Source organism: Scardinius erythrophthalmus (assembly GCF_964197995.2).
Source record: "Scardinius erythrophthalmus genome assembly, chromosome: 10".
In the NCBI taxonomy this organism is placed as follows: Eukaryota; Metazoa; Chordata; class Actinopteri; order Cypriniformes; family Leuciscidae; genus Scardinius; species Scardinius erythrophthalmus.
Genome location: NC_138230.1, coordinates 9,508,020 through 9,533,603, shown reverse-complemented (window position 1 = coordinate 9,533,603; position 25,584 = coordinate 9,508,020). Strand labels below are relative to the sequence as shown.

The following is a 25,584-nucleotide window of genomic DNA, read 5'->3' as shown; positions in this document are numbered from 1 at the left end:
TGGACTAAAGTTCTTCTGATCGTCCTCGGTGTCTCTCTTGTTTTGGCTCTTGGAGGTCTCTGTGTTCTGGGGATCATGTGTGAGTATATCTCTCTCTCTCATTTATATATATATATATATATATATATATATATATATATATATATATATATATATAACTTTTTCCTTTTAACACAGTAAAGAGCTCATACTGTCCATTTTTGCCTTTATGAACATGATTGTTTTTACATAATCAAATGGAAGAAACACAATGTACTGAAAGCTACTAGGTCAGAGGTGCCCAATCCTGCTCCTGCTGATCGACTGTCCTGCACAGTTCATCTCCAACCCTAATCAAACACAATTGCTTTTAATTTTCAAGTGATCCTGAAGACCTTAATTGGTTGCTTCAGGTGTGTTTGATTACTCACTTAAAAATGTTGGGTTAAAAATAACCCAACGAATAACCCAACTGTGGATTGGTATAGCACCTTCCCAACTGTGGGTTATTTTAACCCAATGCATTGGGTTAAACTCCAGTTGGGTTAAAATAACCCAACAGTTGAGTTAAATTTTTATTTTTATTTATGACCTTATTTTAATAAATAAAATACAAATTGTTTTCAAATACAGATTGTTTATTTGTATAAACAATACATATGTTTCAACAAATATATTTTTCAATTACAAACTATATATTGGGGAGTCTAGCATTTAATGTAAATATACATAATTGTGTACATAAATTCAAAATGCACAAGTGTATACAACACACATAATAAATTCAAAACCTATGCAAATATGTACAAACAGTACACATTCAAAACCTACACAAAAATGCACATAGCATACATACAATTGTACAGCATACAGCACACAAAAATTCTAAATGAACACTAAATTTAGAACTACACATTAATAACCTATACATTTAATTCAATAACCTATACAAATATGGACAGAATACACAAATTAATAACAATAAATCCTAATCACAACTTTATTAAAAGGTCTTCACTGTACACTGAATGCATTGATGTGTTAGTGTAAACATACCTTGAGTAATAAAACGTCTCGGTTACGGATGTAACCCTCGTTCCCTGAGTGGGAACGGAGACGTTACGTCGGATGACGACGATTGGGGTTTCGCTTAGAAAGCCTATCACCTTCGAGTATTAGAAAACGAGCCAATGGCAATGAAATGCCATGGGTCTGCGGAATTTGCATAGCGTAACTCCGCCCGCCGCAGGGGGTATATAAGGAAGTACGCTGCACAAATGCAGATATGTCTTCGCTGAGGAGCCGAGACTGGCCCCAGGCGTTTTTCAGCGGTACAGCGGAAGTGGCAGGAAGACGTAACGTCTCCGTTCCCACTCAGGGAACGAGGGTTACATCCGTAACCGAGACGTTCCCTTTCGTGGTCACTCCGAGTTACGTCGGATGACGACGATTGGGGTTCCAGTCTAATCACGCCACCTCGGCTGTCATCCAGTGCCCTGCGTAAGTCTGAGCTCCCTGTTGTGAGACTAGCACGAACGAAGGAGTCCTACTTAACACAGGGATACCAAGGTACACTGGGAAGCATATCTCCAGAGAGAAGTATGCAATCATGCCCAGCCATTGATGGGGGGGGGGGGACTTAGAATACACATATGGCCAGAGGCTGCATATGGAAGATCACTGAGGTGTCCAGCCGCAGGTGGAATTTTAAACCCCAGGGGTGGCAAGGGTGGCTTGCCAAGGGAAAGACACACGCTCACAAGGAGACTTACAGCGGAATACACATGTGGGGGTCGCCCAGAGGGGGGACCATGCACATGGTGGCACCTAGTCAAGCGCAAAAGCTGAGTATGGAATTTTGGCATAACTCAGGCGTTGACATAAGCAGTGCTGGAGGAAACTCAGAGTTTATCAGACTCACCTGAGAGAAATATCGCACGTATCCCGTCCGTGGAGAGGAATGGCGAGCAAGCGAAGACACCTGAGCAGAATCTAGCACCGGCTGGTTGAAGCGAGTACATGAGAAGAAACTGGCTCTACTCGGAGATTATAAAATCTCGCGAATGTGTTGGGTGTCGCCCAGCCTGCAGCTCTACAAATGTCTGTTAGCGAGGCGCCATGCGCTAGAGCCCAAGAGGAAGCCACACTACGTGTGGAGTGGGCTTTCACACCAAGGGGGCACGGACGACCTTGCTGCTGGTATGCCAAAGCAATGGTATCCACTATCCAGTGTGATAACCTTTGCTTTGAGAGAGCCTTTCCCTTCAGCTTCCCACCATGACAGACAAAGAGCTGGTCTGAGGTCCTGAAACACCGCGTTCTGTCTACATAAGCACGGAGGGCGCGTACTGGACAGAGCAGTGCCAAGGCTGGGTCTGCCTCCTCCAAGGGCAGCGCTTGCAGGTTCACTACCTGGTCTCGAAAGGGTGTGGTAGGAACCTTGGGCACGTATCCAAGCCGGGGTCTCAGGATCACGTGAGAGTTAGCCGGCCCGAATTCCAGGCACGCTTCGTCAACCGAAAATGCCTGCAGGTCCCCTACCCTCTTGATGGAGGCCAATGCAACCAGGAGCGCTGTCTTCATAGACAGGAACTTAAGCTCTGCTGATTGCAAAGGCTCAAATGGAGCACTCTGCAGGGCAGTTAGAACCACTGAGAGGTCCCAAGAGGGTACGAGGGGAGGACGAGGAGGATTTAGTCTCCTCGCTCCCCTCAGGAACCTGACGATCAGGTCGTGCCCTCCAGAGACTTACCATCAACTGCTTCGTGATGTGCGGCAATGGCGGCAACATACACTTTCAGGGTGGAGGGAGACAGCCTTCACTCCAACCCTTCTTGCAGGAAGGAAAGCACGACACTGATCGGGCATTTCGTGGGTTCTTGATATTTAGAAGAACACCAGTTGACGAAGAGGTTCCACTTCAACGCATAGGCATGTCTCGTGGACGATGCTCTAGCGGAAGTGATGGTAGCCACCACCGCAGGTGGAAGGGTACTCAAACCTGCCTCGTCCCGTCCAGGAGCCACACGTGGAGGTTCCAAAGATCGGGACGAGGGTGCCATAAGGTGCCCCGTCCCTGAGAAAGGAGGTCCTTCCTCAGAGGAATTGGCCAGGGAGGTGCTGTCGCGAGGAGTACTAGTTCGGAGAACCAGGTCCGGTTGGGCCAATACGGGGCAACCAGAATGACCTGCTCCTCGTCCTCCCTGATCTTGCGCAAGGTCTGCGCAAGGAGGCTCACTGGGGGAAACGCATACTTGCGTAGGCCCCGCGGCCAGCTGTGCGCCAGTGCATCCGTGCCGAGCGTGCCCTCGGTCAGGGAATAAAACCGGTCGCAGTGGGACGAGTCGTGGGAGGCAAACAGGTCTACCTGTGCGTCGCCGAACTGATCCCAAATCAGCTGGACCGTCCGGGGATGGAGTCGCCATTCTCCAGCGAGAGGCCGAACTCGAGACAGCTCGTCGGCCGCCTGGTTCAGGTGTCCCGGGATATAAATGGCTCGAAGCGACCTCAGATGCTTCTGACTCCATATGAGGAGGTGGCGAGCGAGTTGCGACATACGGCGGGAGCGCAGACCACCTTGGTGGTTGATGTACGCTACTGTTGCGGTATTGTCTGATCGGACTAGTACGTGCTGACCCCTGAGCAACGCCCGGAAGCGGTGCAGGGCGAGACGTACAGCCAGCAACTCGAGGCAATTGACATGCCAAAGGCGCTGGGGTCCTGTCCAGGAGCCCGCGGCAGCATGACCATTGCACATGGCGCCCCAGCCCGTGTTGGAGGCATCTGTTGAAACGACAACATGCCGGGAAACTCGTTCTAAGGGCACTCCGGCCCGTAGAAAATTGAGGTTCGCCCACGGGGTGAAGGTCTGACGGCAGGCTGGAGTCACTGGGACTTGGAGCGTGCCGTGTTGCCATGCCCACCTCGGGACTCGATCGCGAAGCCAAAGCTGAAGCGGTCTCATATGAAGCAATCCCAGCGGCGTTACTGCGGCTGCGGATGCCATATGCCCCAGGAGCCTCTGAAAAAGTTTCAGTGGAACCGCACTCTTGCCCTCGAACTGACGAAGACAAGTCAGCAGTGACTGCGCGCGCTTGCTCGTAAGCTGCGCGCACATGGCGACCGAGTCGATCTCCATACCGAGAAAAGAGATCCTCTGCACGGGGCAGAGTTTGCTCTTCTCCCAGTTGACCCGAAGGCCCAGACGAACTAGGTGCCGGAGCACTAGGTCCCTGTGTTCGCAAACCTGGTCTCGAGAGTGAGCTAGGATCAGCCAGTCGTCGAGATAGTTCAGGATGCGAACCCCGTGTTCCCGGAGGGGAACAAGGGCTGCCTCGACGACCTTCGTAAAGACGCGAGGAGACAGGGCTAGCCCGAAAGGGAGAACCGCGTACTGGTATGCCTGCCCCTCGAAAGCAAACCGTAGAAACGGTCTGTGTCAAGGTAAAATGGAGACATGGAAGTAGGCGTCCTTCAGGTCGATCGCTGCAAACCAATCCTGCGGCCGTACACACTGGAGGATGTGTTTGGCCGTTAGCATCTTGAACGGCAGCCTGTGAAGGGAGTGGATCAAGACGCGCAGGTCGAGGATTGGCCGTAACCCACCGGACTTCTTGGGTACAATGAAGTAAGGGCTGTAGAAGCCGGACTTCATCTCGGCTGGAGGGACAATCTCGATCGCACCCTTCGCCAGTAGGGTGGCGACCTCCACTCTCATGACAGGGGCATTGCCCCCGACCATAGTGAAGCAGACTCCCCTGAAGCGGGGAGGAGATATCGCGAACTGAATCGCGTAGCCGAATCTAATGGTTCTCGCGACCTAGCGGGACAGTCTGGGAAGCTCTAGCCAGGCCTCCAGAAAGTGCACCAGCGGGGTCATACGAACCACAGACGTACCGTCGGTGGGGCAGCGAGGCGGAATGACCGGCACCGGCGAGGGTGGCATAGCGGCCCTGTGCGGGGGCACGGTCATAAACCGCGTCCTGCCAGAGGAGGCCAGGGGAGGGCGCGCGTCCCACGGGGGCGTGCTCTGGCAGGGGTCTGGCGACAGAGGGGGGATGAGAGGAGCGTGGCCCGTGGGCGGCGCGTGCTGTCATCCACTGCCTCTTAAAGCTCAGAGAAAGAGCATCAGTTCTTTTAGAACAAGATTCTCCCCCAGCCCTCCACTGGGGGAAGGAGTGGTCCTGCTCCCAACTCCGAAGAACTGAGCCCTAACTCCAAGCTGCCCATCTCAGGAGTGCTGCTTAGCCAGGTGTTAGCCGGCTAAGGGGCAGAGACAGGCGGTGCCAGCCTCCAGCGACCTCCTCGTGCTCGGACCGGTGAAGGCTCGAGGGAAGGAGCCGCATGGAGGTGGCGTCGGCGGGAAGCGGACTAAGCAGACCACACCAACGGATGACCGTCAGTGCAGAGCCTCAGTCCGCTTCTGGAGTGATCGAAGACTGTTGGGCGCAGTCCTCAACCACACCGCCGACCAGGCTGCCCGCCTCAAGGGTGCTGCTTAGGCTGACGTGGCAGTCTAAGGGGCGGAGACGGGCAGCGCCACCCTCCTGCGACTACCTCCTACTCAGAGCTGGTGAAGGCCCGAGGGGAGCAGCCGCATGGAGGGGGCCTTGGCGGGAAGAAGACTAAGGAGACCGCACGGATGGATGACCATCGGTACAGAACCTGAGTCTGCTTCAGGTGGCCGAAGCCACGCCGCCAAAGAGCTCAGCCTGGGACATGGGGGAGCTGAGAAAATGAATTCTCAGACCCTACCACATCAACCTGGCTAAGCCCATGTCTGGACCACATAGTGGACATCACCTGACCCAGGATCACGCAGGTACCGATGTCGCCCGAGAGCGAGGTCAGTAGTGTGCGCGGCGGAACAACCAGGCCGGGCATGGGAGGCATAGCGTCCCAGCATAGGGGCGTGGTTAAAATTTTCCGCGTTCTGCCAGGGTTGGCCAGGGAAGGACTAGCGTTCCACTGCGGCCGGTTCGACAGAACTCCCGGGACAGCACTGCATCGAAGGCGCAGGCGACACACAGTACTGCATGACCGTGCCACGATAGTGACAGGGAACATACAGACCATGATCACCGTGCGATCGAAAGCAGCGAAGGCGGAGGACACCCGCGAGCAGCGAAAGTCACGTGGAGTCTCGCGCAGCGCAGGCATCCTGATGCACGTCCGGGAGAAGCTTACAGCGCTCGGGGGAGGGCGGGGCCACTCCAGCCGATGCTTTCAGCTGCCCGGGAAAGCATGGCTGACAGCTCTGGATCGGTCCCGGCAACGATGGCACTCCCGTGGGAGGCAACGCAGTCGAAACTTCATTTCCAGAGGAATCAAGCCCGCCTTGTGATGCTGTGAGTGCATGGTCTGCGATGTGGAGGGGGGTGTGGCCCGAGGAATTGACTCGTCGGTTGTTGTGCCACACCAAACCCTCAGATCACCCTGGCCACCAGCCAAAGTATCCCTTCTCGAGGAAGAGATAAATTGGGGTGTGGCAGAGGGGACTCTACTCACATGGAGATCATTGAGTCTTGATCTATAAACATCGCGATGGTCATGTTCCCGCAATGAAAACATGACTCATCAACGAGCGCTGCCAAGCGTGATTAAGCCCAACACGCAAAACAGCGCTCGCGACCGTTAGGCAGATGACCGCACAGTGCGCACACACATCCAGAAAATACACGGGCGAACCGTCTTGAAAAAGACGTGCCGCGTGCAGCTCTTTTAGAGAGTGGAAAAGCTCAGCAGAGTGCTGAAGCGCCCAGGGAGAAACACACTCACTGTCGGCAGATTACTGCACAAATCAGCAGCAGGAAATGCGATCTCGCTGGAAAGCGCCGTCACACAAACACACTGAAGAGCCGCTCGTCTCGAAGAGATTTGAGATGACACTCAAAAGGCTTGTGGAGTGAAGTACTGAACTTGGCTCCGAAGCGAAAACATATCTGCATTTGTGCAGCGTACTTCCTTATATACCCCCTGCGGCGGGCGGAGTTACGCTATGCAAATTCCGCAGACCCATGGCATTTCATTGCCATTGGCTCGTTTTATATACTCGAAGGTGAGAGGCTTTCTAAGCGAAACCCCAATCGTCGTCATCCGACGTAACTCGGAGTGACCACGAAAGGGAACTACAAATACATATGTTGACTACTGGACCTAATGATGATGATGATCAAAGTTCTTAATGAGGCAGGACCTCCTCCAGATATATTAAAATTTGCATGCTACAAAAACTCCCAAAATGGGTGCAGAGGTCTTGAAATAGTTTATGTCATAGATGTAAAACATTTTTGAAACACATCAAGTCATGTGGATCCGGGCTTGTCTCACTGTTTCTCACTTGTCTCCAACCTTAAAAGAATAAATAATGTTCAGTTGGGCATGCACTGTGACAACATCAACAGTGTTAAATTATGAAAAAGTTATATCAAAGCAGAGCTGTATTGAATTAAATTATGGTCACTCTAATTAGTCATTACACCTGCTGTTAAATGGTTAGTTCACCCAAAAATGTAAAATCGGTCAATAATTACTCGCCCTCATGTCTTTCCAAACCTGTAAGACTTTCGTTCATCTTCGGAACACAAATAAAGATCTTTTTGATGAGTCTTACAGTATTCTGTCCCTCCATTGACAGCTACACAACTATCACTTTTAATCCCCAGAAAGGTAGCAAACACATCATAAAGGTAATACATGTTACTCCAGTGGTTCAACCTCAATTTTATGAAGTGACATGAGTATATTCTATCCCTTAACCATAATTTATCACTTTATTTACAACATATTAAACTCAAACGCATGTTCACGAGAGCACCTCGACATTAACATGTCATTAGCAGACGACAAGAGCGTGAAAGCAACAATTATGTATTTTTGCACAAAGCACTCGCGTCAGTTCATAAAATTGAGGTTAAACATGGATTACTTTAATGAAGTCTTTACTACCTTTCTGGGGCTTGAAAGTGGTAGTTGTGTATACTGTCAATGGAGGGACAGAAATCTCTCAGATTTCATCTAAAATTTTGTGTTCTGAAGATGAGCGAAAGTCTTACAGGTTTGGAACGACATGAGGGTGAGTTAATCATGACAGAATTTTCTTTTTTTGGATGAACATGAGCTGAAGAGCAGTGTAATTTATCAAAATTGACTTGATAGTGTTGCTTTTACTTACAGGCCAAATGTCATTTAAGCTGCGCTTCATTTCAGCATATGTTGGACACACCATTTTTCCATTTGTGAGGTATGGCGATGATGGACGGATGTCAGGCCATTTCTCCAGGATCATCTTTGAAAGACAAGAAAAAAACAGTTTTCAACTATACCACACATGTGTGAACCTAATTTCATATGCACTTAGACACAGCCAAAACAATTTTCCAAAATAAGACACCCCTTCCATATAGAGGGTATGCACTGACGTCACTTTCCCGCCGAAGAGCTGTTGCGTGACTGGATTTAATAGGGGAATCTGCGAAAACGTGAGTAAAACAAACGATTATCAGTTTAAACTAAAGGTTGGACTCGATATAGTGTTCCTTACAACTTAACAAAGATCCAGTGATCTGTGGATATTGACATGCAGCCAGGAATCCTGTTTCCTGATATTTATATGAGCCTGATTTAGACACCAAAAAAAAAAAAAAAAAAAATAAATAATAATTTGCCTGTGAACGCTTTATATACCGACAATATAAGTCCGGGTGATCACTTCTATCAATGTTATATATATTATATCGTCCAGCCCTAAAACTTTTATAGTTTTTTGTCAATGTTTATTTAAAAACATCCAGTTATGCGCTCCATTTGCTTCTCTGTACTGTAGTGATGGGTCGGTCATGAATGATTCGTTTATTTTGAACGAATCTTTAATATGACTCGGGACTACTGAGTCTGTACTGGAAACAGAAATTATTAGTTCATCTCTTGAGTCTTCGGGTTCGAGTCCGAGTCTTTTGTTCTTCCTGTCAGTCCCATAGAGGCTATGCTGTCAGTACCGGAAAGAGAAATGATTAGTTCATCTCTCGAGTCTTCGGGTCTGATTCTTCTCTCTGAGTCTTTCATTCTTTTGTCACATGACAGCGCTGGACACATAAATGAGTTACTAATTTTTTAACAGTAACATGCTACATTTTTGGTCTCAAATTATAGCTTTTTAATTTCTTTAAATTTATAATTTAAGAATTTCTGTTATGATGGATCTTTTCCATATGGATGAGGTACTAAAGAGTTGGTAATGCTTTAAACTTTATCTATGATGGGGCAAACCACTTTGATAAAGATATAGATATATATATATATATATATATATATATATATATATATATATATATATATATATATATATATATATATATATATATAGTCTAATAACAACAGTTCCGTGACATAAAACTAAACGACTCGAACCCGAGAGATAAACTAATCAATTCTGTATCCGGTACCGATTGCATAGCTCAGCTTATGTAGTCACGTGTTGAAAGAAATGACTCGAACCCGAAGTCGATAGACTCGAAACGTGAACTAATCAATTCTCTATCCGGTATTACAGACTGCAAAGCTCAGTTTATGAGGATGTCACGGGATGAACGAACGGCTTAGATTGGGTAAACTAACAGACTGCATAGCCTGAAGACCCAGATAAATAAATTAATTGTTTCTGTTTCTCATAATTTGGCCTCTTCCTTGCATTGCATTTTTTTTCTTATTCTAAATGTGATCAACATTTAAAGTGTTTGGGGAATTTGGCTATTGACATGTAACATTTAAATACATTCTGCTGAAATTAACGAAATGACTTGAAAAAATATTTATTAATTTTTATGAATGAGATGCAAAGATCCAAGTTAGTAAAATGATCCGAACTTCCCACTACTACGTCACGTGCATACATATTAAACTCACCATTCCAAGAAAACTGTGACGTCTGGGATATTCTCTAATGATTTCTTCAGCAGTTCTTGCAGTTTGTTGAGGTGGTGTGTGTCTCACGAACTCCTCGACTTGGCTGTGAGGACTTCTTGCTTTCTTTTGCCACTCAATCATTGTCAGTCATCAAACAGCTCAGACTATATTGGAATAAAAAAATACTGTATTGAAATTACGGAAGACAGCTAAAAAAAAAAAAAAAAAAAAAAAAAAAAAAACATAAGTAATTATCTGTACCTGGATCTGTAGTAGCCCCAGCACTGCACATTTCGTATCTCTAATCATTATTCAACTTACCAACTTGTTAGTAGAGGGACTCCAAGACCGGTGCCAGATAAGGAAGACATCCAAAATGTGTACTGTACACTGTCCAGGACCAGAGTTGAGAACCATTGTCATCCAGCAGCATAATACTTTCATTTACTCCTTTCTGTGTTGGAATGAAGCAGAAAAAAATAAATATTTTCAGAAAAGTAAACTAACTTAGTCCTTAAAAACTTGTTACTACAGTAAATCAAGGTAATCTGTGTATTGGAAAACATCAACTTTCTTTAACTAATCATGAACTAATCGTTTATTTGTTGCACAATGTTTCCCATTTCAATGTTGTTGGGAATATCTGCACTTTTTCATCTTTCTTTCATCTCGGGAGATTTCAGCGAATTCAAACGCTTCTCACTGCACCTCACAGCGCTGTTGTGGTGTCGTGTGACCGATGTCTGAGCTCGCGCCGCTGGGCCGAGCTGATAAATGGTCCGTGCACTACGGTTCATATGAGTAGAGCTCTTTCGTTCCGCATTTAGTGACAATTGTAGTCGCACCTGTACAAAAAAAGTACGTTACCAGTCTGGAGCACTGCTTCAGCTGTGACAGCTTAAAGTCCCTTTAAGACATTTGCTATCACGAATAAACAATTGCTATCCGTAAAACAGGCGTAATGCTAGTGATTTCAGACTAAGACCTACTTAGTTTATTGTAGTAAGTAACGTTAACTGGTAGTAAACGGTTTCGCTAGTATAATGTTATAATTAATTACTTTATTACTGCTAGCGACCTAACGGCGATAGCTAGGATTAATTTCCAATCGATCTCACTTCCCGGAGATCATTAAAACGGTCTAAAGGGAACTTCGTTTTTAAAAAATATAAAATTCATATTTAGAATAATTATATTCAACGTCTCAGTACACAATACTTAATGTTATATATACATAAAAACGATATGACTTACCTTTCATAATCAGGATGCAGCAGCAGCTCCTGCGTTGACTGTCTGTCACTGGACCGTTAAAATTTGAACCGTCGCTGCAGAAACCGTAGGCTATTTAACCCAACAGTCGGGTTATTTCTAGAAATTACCCAACGATTTTAAAAATGACCCAATATTTTTGGAAAATAACCCAACATATTGACCCAATATGTGTAACCCAACGGTTGGGTTACACAAATAACCCAACGTTTTTTACCCTATAGGGTTGGAGATGAACTGTGCAGGACAGTCGATCGGCAGGAGCAGGATTGGGCACCCCTGTACTAGTTGTTACACCCAGCAGCTGGGCACTCCTCCTTAGTCCTTTGCCATTCCATCATGAACTACATTTCCCATAAACCTTTGCCCTGACACATTATGTTCTGATTAGTAGTGTTTGATTAGGGTTGGAGATGAACTGTGCAGGACAGTCGATCAGCAGGAGCAGGATTGGGCACCCCTGTACTAGTAGCTTTCAGTACATTGTGTTTCTTCCAGTTGATTATGTAAAAACAGTCATGTTCATAAAGGCAAAAATGGACAGTATGAGCTCTTTACTGTGTTAAAAGGAAAAAGTTAAATAAAGTCTTGGGATAGCTATAATGTTTATTTTTATGACTGGGTATGTTTAGCCATAAAGTAATAATAAATTTAAAAAAATCAAACAATATGGACCGTAAATTCCATATCTCTGTTACTTTGTGGAGAAGAGAAGATGAGTATCATTAATAGGCGGTGGGCCGGACCTCGAAATTACGAATTTAATACTTACCTCACAGCTGTCTACGTTTTTTTTTGCTGAGGTCATGTAATAAAATCGTATAAGTACTATAGACATTGTTTCCAACTTTGTTGTATGCACATTTGACGCAAAATGTCCTTACAAACTCTTACTTTTTTAAACCGGCAAAGAAGCAGGAGTACTAATCATAACGTTAGAAAACCTCCCGTTTCCTTGACAACCAATGTAAATAATGAACACAGATTCTACAGCGGAGGCATATAATCTTTGTCAGTGACCAGAAAGCTGGGCCATATAGTGAAACTGACGCATAGCTTGTCTAACGGCAGATGAAGTAAAACCGTAAATCTCTGTAAAGTCCTAATCATAAATACAGTGCATGTTCACAATAACGGTTTAAATAAATAAAATAATACATGTTTTACCTCTGATATAAACATTTAGATTAAATATGCCATTCTCATTAATGGTGTTAAACACTTTAACTACATGAAATAAATACTGAGAAGTTACAACATTTTTATATTCAATAAATATAAATATTTGTTGTAGATGCAATGCTTTTGAACACTTCTCCTCTGGCATGCTGTGTTTTAATGTTTTAACTAATTGCTTATGATAATAGCAGATTGTCTGAGAAAATGGTTTCGTGCAAATAATGCACAACAACCCAGCGGGCACCTTGACGTCAATTTAACATCAATATGACATCAACATTGATGTCAAAATGACGTCACGAAATAGGTCAAAAATGAAAGTCATATTGACGTCAAAGTGTCGATGTCAATTTGATGTCAAGATTTTGACCTCTGCTGATGTCATTTTGCCAAACAAAAAGGTGAAATGCATGGCCGTACACTTATTACCAGCTTCACTTAAAACCAACCAGATTTACTTTATTTAATTTCCGGTTTAATGAAATCATATTTTGTATTTTAAAGTCACCATGATGGTGGTTAGCGTTTGCTTTAGTTGTGCTCTTGATCCTTGACTTTTAATTATAAAATTTTCTCTGGCTGCTCTAACTGTGTGTTTATAAAGCACATGTGTCATAGCTAAAACAGCCATGAGAAAATGAGATCAGGTGATGATGGTGGTTTATTTATGCAGAAGATATCATCATGTAAATGCCCGAATCTCTGATCTTATTCAGTGTTTAATGTTTTGATTATATAGGACTTAATATTGTATTTAATATTGTGTAATTCATAATAGAAGTCATTTAATTCTTCAGCATGTCTACAGTTTTATCAAACAATATACTTTTTTTTTTTTTTTTACTATTTAGTGCACAAAACCCTTTAGTCTATGGCAGTACTTAGACACACATATACATCAAGAAACAGCATATGAATCTCAACAATGGTGACAATCAAACAAAATAACCAGATAATCAGATCAACTCCAGCTGCATAATTTATTAAAGCCGCAATGCATGCTGGGAGATATGGGTGAGTTTTGATTGGTGGTACCCAGCATGCACTGCAGCATGAAGCATTTCATTGATTGTCACCATTGTTGAGAGTCATACACTGATTCTTGATGGCTAAGTAATAATGTAGAGAAAAAATTGAATGCACTAAATTTCTTCAAAATCATTAATATTATTTGATAAACAACTGCTCTCATACTGTTAAATTAAATGGCTTCTATTATAAACCTTTAAAAACACAAGTCCTATATAATCAAAGCATTAAACTCTCGTCAATAAACAGCCAATAGCACCTGATCTCATGGCTTTTTTTAGCTATAACAATTGTGCTTTATAAACACACAATTATAGCAGCCAGAGAAAATTTTCTATTACTAAGTCATGGATCAAGAGCACAACTAAAGCAAACGCTAACCACCATCATGGTGACTTTAAAATACAAAAATATTTATGATTATGATTTCATTAAACCAGAAGTTAAATAAAGTAAATCTGGTTAGTTTTAAGTGAGGCTGGTAATAAATGTACGGCCATGCATTTCACATTTTTGTTTGGCAAAATGACATCAGCAGAGGTCAAAATCTTGACATCAAATTGACATCGATACATTGACGTCAATATGACTTTCATTTTTGACCTATTTTTTGACGTCATTTTGACATCAAGGTGCCCGCTGGGAAGGTCTATCTGTTGCCATTAAAAATAGAAATCAATTAAAAATACTATTTGGCCAGTGGAAAAGATTGAGAAAAAAATTTGATTTATTCATTCAAAAACAAGGCAAGGATAGGCTACTAAATTATTTGTATTAATAAAATGAGAGCATATGAATAAAGCGGAGCGGTGTGACGCTTTAATATAAGTTAAAAAACTTAAACATACGTTTAATTTATATAAGTTTAACCCCTTACTAGTCAGCCCCAATTTTGGCAAGTGATGCATACATGACATACCCAAAATAAAAAGGTAGCTGCTCAGAAGTCATTCTGAATAGACACAACCAATATATATTTAAAAATCCAACCCTTGAGAGTTTACAATTCAAGACTCAAAATTAACCAGACTGTTATTAATATTGAGATAAATAAGCTCAAACATAGAAACGAAAACAACAAATATTAAGAATATATTTATTAAATGTATAAAATTATGTGAATTTAGGATTGCAACTTATAACCACAACTAAAACATGGGGATTTTTTAAAGACAATCATCCCGCACATCCTATTCTATAATAAAATCAGCTAATCGAATATTCGAAAATCGTGACTCATCCCTAATTAATATAGTGTTATTGTGTAAGTGGATGACATGACAAGCAGCAAAAGGCAGTGCAATTTGTGTGTAAGTGGGGTCAAATGTTCATAGCAAATTTCAAAATAAACCAATGTAGCGGCATCATAGTGTAAACTACCAGTGTATTTGTGCAAGAGTCAATCAGCTGCCCTTAGGTTACTGGAGGGTGGGGGTGGAAGGAAGAGGCTCTCTATGATTCCCCTATAGAAAGTTAAGAGGATGGATTTTTGGGAGATGAGCCTTCCTCAACTGTGGGAGGAAGTGCAGAGGTTTTTGGACTTTCTTGGCCAGGTTCTGTTGGTGGTGTCGATAGATCGAGATGGGTCATCTGTGATGTGGATACTAAGCAACTCCGTGATCTTGACCTGCTCCATCATGGTGCTGTTGATGTGATGATTGTCAACGATCACCTCTGTAGTCATTTGGGTGTGGAGAGATATGATGTTGTCCTGTCCGTGTCTGTGAGTTAGATAAACAACTGAATTATATTCAGATAAATAAACACAGAAAGCGCACATTACTCATTTTAAATCACACTTTTCATCTTGACATTTGTATTAAGATGCTAACCATCTTAAACGAGCTTGCCAAGACTACTGCAGTTCTGACCACAAATAATTTTGTTAAATAACTCAAAAACAGCCATCTTTAACTAAAATATTTTTCCACCATACAGTATACCTGTTCTGTTATGTAGGCGAAGCCCAACCACTATCAATCGTGACAATCAACCATAATTGTCTTAAATAACTCCATGACTACCACTATAAAGTTGATTTGAAATCATTTCTTTGTTTTGGTTTGCACTCTTTTTAGCTGATAATTAGTCTAGCTTACTTGTAGCCTAGGTAGCTTGCTGTAACCAATACCGTTTACCCCGTGATTCTCCCTTACTAGTCAGACTTATTTCCTGCTGTCTTCCCGTTTAAATATTTTTCCCGTAATTATCCCGTATTTGATTACTCTTTGCTTAGTTCATTGTGTATGTACCGAATGATTATTTTGGATTAGCCTAAGCAACATACCGTTAGACCTAACGTCAGCTTTACTGCTCCACTACCCACATTCTTTCGTGGCTAACGTTACTGTTTTCATCAAAAAAACATTTTATAGCTTGCAGTCTTAAATACAACTTATATGAAAAGCATTAAGATATAGGGGTGTATAATCATTGCAAAACAAATCTTACCTTGACGTTGTCTTGCCGAGACACGCGGTCTCTCCAGAGTGGGTTGATTTGGCTTCAGACTGACGCGACGCCGCCGGTTCAACGAATAACGTGATTGGCCAAATCAATTCAACAAGGTAACAACACGAGCGTTGATTGGATCTCACTCCGGCCAACGTTTGTGATCAGCTAGCGAAATTAAATCTATTTTTATACTTTAATGTGCAACAATTGGCGTTGGAAACAATCGGTAATCTTTTTGTGAATTATTCATACAGACAAATAAAAAAAATGAGCCAGACAGCTGCTGGGTAACTGTCAAATCAAAAACTAAACGAGATAGACGGACTTGGCCCACTGCCTATAACTGAACAGAGCTGCTCACACTTACATTTTCACTTCAACTAAAAAGAGAAAAAGACATGATTGTTAGGAAACCAGTTACAATTTTTAAAGTTATAATTTAGAGACATTTTAAGAAATAATCATTTGCCTGTTGAGAGTATGTTGACAGTCTGTGTAGTTGTATAGCTGAGCTCCAGAAAATCAGTAATGAGGTGACAGTTACAGATTTGAAAAAAAAAAAAAAACAATTTTAGCATATAAAGGGTTTTTTCAGGACGACACCGTTTTAAATAGAACTGTTACTACGTGTAAAGAACTATCTTTCGAGTGTATTTATACTGCAATTGTTTTTTCTTTAATCAGATGGCATGCAAGAGACCAAAAGCACAAGTGAGTAAAATATATTTAATGCACCCAGTCCAACGTTTCATTAACAGTTTGTAAAGAGAAATTACTACTTAATGATTTTGTCTGTTTTTTTATTTTTATTTTGTTATTCATAACTTTCTGTACCAGAGCAACTGTTATTTTACAAAGGTGAGCTATTTCTTTTCTAGTCACATAACACAGGCTTAGACAAAATGTTTGTTCATTTCTGCACATTAAGCCAAACTTTGATTAACTTCAAGATTGTTATGATCTGAAGAATGTATCTTTTCATATGTTTTTTTTTTTTTTTTTAAGCATTCACAGCTCAGACTTTGAACAGAGACATGAAGTTGAGAGATTGGGGTGGAAAGTTGTATTTCTTCAGCTCTGAAAAACTCAACTGGTCAAGCAGTCCTGCTTTCTGTGTTTCAAAAGGAGCCGATCTGGTGACCATAACCAGCCAATCAGAACAGGTAAGACTGAGAAATCTAACTGTTACTGAGAAAGTAACTGATGTATTCATTAATTCATTCAGTCATTCATTCATGTGCCTTTTCTCTATTAGATATTTCTGTACTCTGAAATAAAAGACCAGTATTGGATTGGTCTCAATGATCTGCAAACTGAAGGACACTGGGTTTGGGTGAATAACCAAACTCTCACTGAAACTGGAGTACAGTAAGAACTCTGTCTGCAATTGTTTGTTAATCAATGTAACACACTGTTCGACTACAGGAAAGAACATTAAAATATTTGCAATAATGGTATATTTTACAACAGCGGTTCTCAAAGTGAGGTCCGTGAACAATAGCCAGAGGGTCCGCAAAATAATTTGCTATACCGTAGTTTCCATAGTATTATTATTATTTTATTATTATTTATTTTTTGATCAGCTGCTAATCCAATCCACTATTTATTTTATAGGCTATTTATATTTTTCATTCTTGTTTTGTTCTGAATAACGTTAAATTAAAAAGGATTTGTTTTTGGGGAAATAAAATGCATGATTATAATGTTTGTAAACATTTTGTTTTATTTCACAGTATTTTACATTATTTTTAATGTAATAATAAAATGCAAAGTGCATGTTATTGTTACTGTTACTGAAAAGTGCATATTTACAAATGGGGACCATTTTCACCTATTAAACAAGCATATTATGTTAATTAATCCCACCCACATTAACTGAGAGGGTCCCTGGCCCCAAAAAGTTAGAGAACTGTTATAAAAAGGAGAAAAAAAAAAATTCCTGTAAAAAAAAAACGGTTAAAAGTCAGCAAATAACTATTTCACTAAATTACATGCAAAAACTCTAAAAATTTACTTTACAGTCAAAATGTATTAAATTACATTATATTACTCTTGATAATTGCTTATTAAACCATGGAAAAATGGAAGAATTAAAGAAGTAAATGTAAAATTAGGCATTTATAAAGTTATTTTATAATAACGCTGTCTATCTACAGTAATTTTCTTTTAATATAGTTTTTCTGTGTCAAATAACTAAAAATGTAATATGTAAATAAATTGAAAACAAATGTTTGTATATTTAGTTTTAATTTTAATTTTTACAGATCCAATTTCACAACTTCTTTGACCAATTTCTAATTAAGTACTTAATAATAGCAAATGTACAGTCAATTTCTGTTAAATTAACTAAATGTACAGTATAAGTACAGAATACCTGCATATTTACAGTATTAGTCATTGAACAAACACGTGAATGATAGGAAATACACATTAAATATCCACATTAAAAGGCAATTGCTGTATACCTTTATACTCTAATATAACTGTTATTTTATACATTTACAATTATATTTTATCCAAAGTGACTTACCAATTAAGTGAACAATAAAAGCAACAAGTGCAGTGACAAGTCTCAGTTAGTCTAGCACAGTACAAATAGCATTTTTTTATTTAAAAAAAAAAATTTTTAAATAACAAAGTGTTTCTTGAAAATGAGTAGGGCAGGTCATTCCACCAGCAGGGAACAGTCCAGGTGAAGGTCAGTGAAAGTGATTTTGCATCTCTTTGGGATGATGGCACCACAAGGTGCCGTTCACTTGCAGAACACAAGCTTCTGGAGGACGCAGAGATCTGAAGCAGTGAGTTAAGGTATAGGGCTACCTTTAAATATCACTCTTGCTGCAGCATCTGGATCAGTTGCAGAGGTTTGACTGATGCTGGAAGGCCTGCCAAGAGAGTGTTACAATAGTCCAGTCTGGATAGAACAAGAGCTTGGACAAGGAGTTGTGTAGCTCTGTGTTACACAGTTCAGATGTTATGGGAAGAAGGAGGCGGGAACCGGCGAACATTCAACAATCTTTAATATCAAAAATAAAACAAATATTTAATAATAAAATAAACAAATACAAAACGAAAGTAAAAGACACCAGCCCCTCACGGACGACTGCTGTCACATATAATAAAACATAAAACACAAGATAAGTCCAGGCCTGTTCCTCACTCGATCTCCACTGTCGTTGCTCCTCCTTTTATGCTTCCGCTCCTCCGTGAGAGATACGAGACCGGTGCGTCTCACAGGTGTCGCTCATCAGTAATCACGCCACCGGCCTCGTGCCGTTCTCTCACAGCCCTCTGCCTCGTCCTGCTCGCCACTCTCTGATAGGAAGGTCCTGATATTTCTTATGTTGTCCAAGGCACATCAGCAGGATCACACAGCAAGTATGGTTTGGCAGAAACCATAAGCAGTTCTGTCTCTGCAAGATTGAGTTGAAGGTAAAGGTCATTCATACAGCAAGACATTTTCATCAGGTATACTGAGATGCGAGCAGCAACCTTCAGAAATGTAGAGATGTGTCATTAGGATAGTGATAGAAAAAGACATGTTTTAAATGACAGAGCCTAGTAAAAAAAAAATATATATATATATATATATATATATATATGGGTGGCATCTAACACAATCGCGGTCTTACTGTAGCAAACCTTACGCAGCCACAAGTCACAAGGATCAAATGAATATTCACATGGGTAAATATACAGTATAAAACTAAATACAACAGTGCAATCATATGGAATCAGAAGACTCAGGCATTCAGATTTTTTTAAGTTTCTACTTCCACCTTGTTTGCCATGATCATCTGCCGTCTTTCCACATGACCTGAAATCACAAAAAAAAAAAAAAAAAAATGTAATACCCAGTATTACATTCACATATGTCAGAATATGTTCCACTGGGACAATGCAAAACCTCAACCGAAAAAGAACTATGTTTTCTTCAAAATATTCTCGAAAGGAAGAATATGGTTTTAACATTGACCACCTGTTTCTGCTCTTGAAGGTTTTGGATCCAGAGGGTCCCTCAGAAAAGTGAACCTGATAACTGGAGAGGAGCCGATCCCAATGGAGAGAACTGTGCTGTTGCAAGAAATTTTTCCGACTATTTAAACAGTTGGTCTGATATTTCTTGCAATAATCAGAATAAGTTTATCTGTGAAAATATTTTTTAATTTACCTCCTTCATTGATATGTAATGAAAGAGGTCTATTTCCATGCACATGTTTAGAAAAGAAAAACGTCTTACTTAGGATTTTGTTGCTTATTCAGTTAAAATGCTGTAATTTTCCTCCAGTGAAACGTTATTTCGACATAATAAGGGGACATTCTAATATGCATTAAGCTACATTTAGCGTTCTTATAATGAGTTTCTGGAGGAAAATGCTTAACGTCAAATTAAACGCTTTGCGTTCATATTCTGGACTTATCTGATTTTTGTAGTATACTTTATTATGATTTTAGTATCATATTGATTAATAAATGCACGCACAATTATCCGTGAACTTGATAAATGTTGCAGATATGTTTTAGGCTACTATCCACAAACAAATTGCTTTCAATTATGTGTGCAAAATTCAGAATTCAACGAATGTGCAGCAATTTGTACAAATAGAGACATTTTTGTGAATAAAATACATTTTTGTTTTATTTTGTATTTATACACACACACACACACACACACACACACACACACACACACACACAGTAAAATACATTTAAAATTCAAAAGCATATGAATGTTAAATAAGGTTAGATGTTAAAAACATGGTTAATTTAATATTCGGTTTAAAATTTCGACCACACACTGCATTCTTACAATAGCCGTTCTTACAATATCACTATGTGTAATTGCCAAATAAGTTATTTGCCATTAATATGCAACGTTTTAGAAAAGTATAAATTAGTAGAATATCCAGTGTTATGAAAACAGTAGGTCAACATAACTACAATGCATTCTATAATTCCCGGTCTTATTCTGCCCTCTAGTGGCATATCGAAATGAATACAAACCTTAACATATTTACTAACAGACCAAACACAGTAAATAATCATACTAATAAAGTATGTACAACAAAATCTGATGAGCTCAGAATATACGCGTTTAATTCCACGTTAAGCAAATTGCCGAATACACTCAAATGAGATCGACTCAGACGTCAATAAATGGACGCGCAAATTATAATCACTAATACAAAATAAAACAAAAATGTCTTTTATACACAAAAATGTCTCTATTTGTACAAATTGCTGCACATTCGTTGAATTCTGAATTTTGCACATTTGAAAGCAATTTGTTTATGGGTAGCCTAAAATATCTGCAACATTTATCAAGTTCAAGGATAATTGTGCGTGCATTTCTTAATCAATATGATACTAAAATCATAATAAAGTATACTACAAAAAAATCAGATAAGTCCAGACTATGAACGCAAAGAAACTCTGTTTTACTTGACTTGGCTTGCACTGCCTTAGCCTAGCACTATTGCGACTATTATTATTATTATTATTATTATTAATACTAATATTAATTTAACTATTATTGTTGTTGTTGCACTGCATTCGTTGAATTCTGAATTTTGCACACATAATTGAAAGCAATTTATTTGTGGATAGTAGCCTAAAACATATCTGCAACATTTATCAAGTTCACGGATAATTGTGCGTGCATTTATTAATCAATATGATACTAAAATCATAATAAAGTATAGGCTACTACAAAAATCAGATAAGTCCAGAATATGAACGCAAAGCGTTTAATTTGACGTTAAGCATTTTCCTCCAGAAACTCATTATAAGAACGCTAAATGTAGCTTAATGCATATTAGAATGTCCCCTTATTATGTCGAAATAACGAGATATTTATGTCGAAATAACGAGATATTATGTCGAAATAACGAGATATTATGTCGAAATAACGACTTATTATGTCGTAATAACGAGATATTATGTCGAAATAACGAGATATTATGTCGAAATAACGACTTATTATGTCGTAATAACGAGATATTATGTCGAAATAACGAGATATTATGTCGAAATAACGACTTATTATGTCGTAATAACGAGATATTTATGTCGAAATAACGACTTATGTCGAAATAACGACTTATGTCGAAATAACGACTTAAGTCGAAATAACGAGATATTATGTCGAAATAACGAGATATTATGTCGAAATAACGACTTAAGTCGAAATAACGAGATAAGTTTTCTTTATTTTTTTTTCTCACCTTGCGGTTCAGGGCTTCCGTACTCAACAGCACTTAAACAGTTCAGTTAATCACTGATAACCCCTTCATTTGCTCATGTCTGAATTTAAACAGTGCCGTTTTACTGTTGCCTTTTTAAAGCCACAATGCTACAGGTGAAGGAAAAGTGGCAAAACTACAAAATATTTTCACTTCTGATTTGTACAGTGACAGAAATGAGAACAGAACTTACCAGCTTTTGAACATGGCTTCTCTGGAGATTTAAATGTGTCACTTCTTTTTCATAATTTACATTTTGGGGTAAACAAGTGGTGTGACAGTGTCATTATCATGTTTTAATTCATAATCAGTCTCTAAATTATAATGCATCTCATTTTTATCATGAGGGCATGAAACATTTCACCTCTGCTTATTAAGCTTCAGGGCAGCTGTCAGAACTTTTGCACAGGCAAGGCTCTGATCCAAAACCTACTGAGCTGTCTCACTGTCTACATGGTCAGCTCCCTTATAAGGCAGCATCCTTATTGTCATGGAAGCTCCTAAGTAACTCATTTGGAACACTATAGGCAGCATGTGCAACACATTGCAACAATTAATGCTCATGGGAGACTTGTAAGGGCACATTCTGAACTGTGTTTTGCAACCCTTGCAGGGCACTTAAGGAAGGGGATGTCATTTGTTGAATAATTTCAAACAAAAGTGAACACCAGAATCCCTTCACAAAGCACTCTTATATAGGGCTGTGAATGTTTTACTGTGAATGTAATGAGGCAGTTCAAATTCTGATGAGCTGTTAACCAGAATCATTGCGATCGAAAGAGACGTTTCTTGGTTCAGTGAGGTTTTGACTGAAAGAGCCTTTAAAAACCCAAATCGTTCAGATCTGATTTTGAAGCTGTTCAATAGAACTTTAAAGAGGTACAAAACAACTTTACAAAATCTATATTTTATTAGGCCACATAACCATATGTCTGCAAAGACTAATATGTCTGCGTGATCTCAGAAGTAAACTGACGCGCCAAAAGACAAAAGGGTCTCTTTTATTGTTTCACAGGTACACAGTGCTTCACTGCCTGTGTGTCCTTTGCTGCGAGCCCAGATATCCCCTATAGTCTGAGGTCAGTAACAATGGCGTAGCATGTTTGGACAGAAGACAAGACAGAGTTATTTATTAAACTCATAAAAAACAAAAGAATTACAGGTAAGGAATAGTAAGGAATAAATGAAGCATTCCATTAAATTACAGTTTTTCTCGATTGTTTACACACATTTTCTGAAAGCATGCCTCATATTCTCAGAACTCTACACACAAATCAAAAAACACACACACACAATGGGCAAAACCCCTCAATTCTCCTGCAAAATGAAACTTTGCATTCAAAACAATGTTATTTCTTCCCAAAATGGTATTTTGTTTTCAAATGACACACACAAACCATCATATGATAGACATTTAGAAGAACCAGTTGAACACTGATGTGCTCAGTGTAAAACACTATGATGAATGGAAAACACTTCCTCTCCACTCATCATAATGACTTTTTTTTGTTCAGCGTTACACTTACTACAGACAGTACATAAGTGTGTTGTAAAATATTTGAGAATATTGTTTTTACTCAGAACACACAAATACATGGTAACAAATATATTTTATTTAAAAATTTAAATAAACCGTGCAGCCGACGAGCTCTCGGAGACTAAATCTGCCTCGCCCACTCTCCATACCCTCTTGGGACTTGTCTCTGGTCCTTTCGGCACTTCAGAGACCACCCTTTGAGCCCTTGCAATCAGCTGAGTTAAAAGTTCTGTAGAGCTGCGGGCTGGGCGACACCTAACGTTCGCTAGGCTTTATAGCCTACATGTTGAGCCGGTTTCTTCCTCGGTTTCTTCCTGTGTGCTCGCTTCAACCAGCCGGTAACACTGAAGTTCCTGCTTTAGTGTCAATTTGCTGTGCCCCTTCCCTCCACATGGAGCGGATATGTGCTGTAACGAATATGACTTAGCTCAAATGATTATAGGGAATCAAAATTATGAATCGGGTTGATTCATCTATATTCTTACAATATTAATAAATTATTGAAGCTGAAATTTAGACTTGTTCGTATACATCAATGTTCAATTACAATGAATTATAATTCAATCATTAATATACCAAAATGTCCCTCTTTCAGATCAATTAATCAGAGTAATTTTAAGGGAAATTAATGTATTAATTAAACAGTTGTTTGTCCCGCAAACTGGTCGTAAAATTAATTCCATCAACTTCTCAACAAAATTATCTCTTTCTTATAATTCGAAGAAAGCTATATTTTCCTGGCCATGGAAAATTACTTTCTTGTTCTTATAAAATGTAGGTTACTTAACAGTAGCCTAGCGCATTTGTAAAGCGTAGCTTGATCTTCGTTTCATTGACTTGTAAAATGAACACTTATACAGAGACAATCTAGGATATACTGGGTTTTTAATAATTGGACTAATACATTGAACTAATGAATACAAAAATACTACAGTTTACCCGAGTAAATATGTATATACAGGACACGTAAACAAAATACAAGACTAAACGAGTAACGAAAATGAGAGAGAGAGAGAGAGAGAGAGAGAGAGAGAGAGAGAGAGAGAGAGAGAGAGAATGAAAGGGAGAAGTGAAACTAACGTTCCGGATGAGAGAGATCACCGAGATGATCTCAGCATGGCAAAATCACAGGCAATGTAACCTCGAGAGACAACAAGAAATCAGATTAATCAAATCACAAATCAAAATACTTGCGTATGGTTCTCTTTGTATTTGCTGAAGAAGAGCTCCTTTAAGAGCGGGGCGTGTTTCCTCGTGTCTTCGGGGCGAGCAGACTCGCGCGCAGTTTAAAGGTTCACTGAAACGTGAAGTGGCCAGAAACATGATTCAGAGTTCAGTTCCCTTTGTGGAGGGAGTAACGAATATGAAAAAACTTAGTAAAGAAAATAAAACGGAGATGAGGACTCCCTAGGTCCCATGGAGCCAGGAATTTCCTCAGACGCAGTGCTCGTGCACGTCCTCAATGAAGAGGAGCGCGCGCCGCGGGATTTTCAAAAGAGTCTTTTCCTTTGAGTTGAAGTTGTCGGCTGAAGTTCGAAGACGAAACAAAACTAAAAGACTTAAAGAAAATAAAATATAAAGCCCCCTAAACGGGAGCCATTGATGGTCTCCCTGATGAGGAGGGTTCGAACAAGCAGGAACAAACAAGACGAAAGAAAATACCGAACTCAACTGAACGGAACGCGGAGTGTTCCGCTTTTCTAGGGTACCGAAATTTCCCTCCTCCCTGGCGCTTGGGCCAATTGGAACCAGGGTTATTATAGTTTTGCATTTTTCATTAGTTTTTATTTTTATTTCGTTTTGACTTTTTGTTTTCAAATTCAGTTTAGTTTTAATTAGTTTTTAAAGTGGGTTTGCTAGTTTAGTTTAGTTTTTATTTTTTGAAAATGCTTAGTTTTAGTTTAGTTTTTATTAGTTTTAGTGTTAGTTTTAGTCTTTTTTGTAATTTGGGTTATTTGTCAGGGGCAAGATTCAAAAAAGTCAGAAAAA

At 40.2% G+C, this 25,584-nt stretch overlaps 1 long non-coding RNA gene across 1 annotated transcript; it reads right to left on the bottom strand.

The window, feature by feature from the left end:
* Window positions 1–8,202: 8,202 nt before the first annotated feature.
* Window positions 8,203–10,321, bottom strand: LOC308696729. Its single transcript, XR_014030862.1, has 3 exons — window positions 10,204–10,321; window positions 9,883–10,046; window positions 8,203–8,266 (listed from the first exon to the last, which is right to left on the bottom strand). It is a non-coding gene; the product is annotated as an uncharacterized lncRNA (long non-coding RNA).
* Between the last annotated feature and the right edge of the window lie 15,263 nt (window positions 10,322–25,584).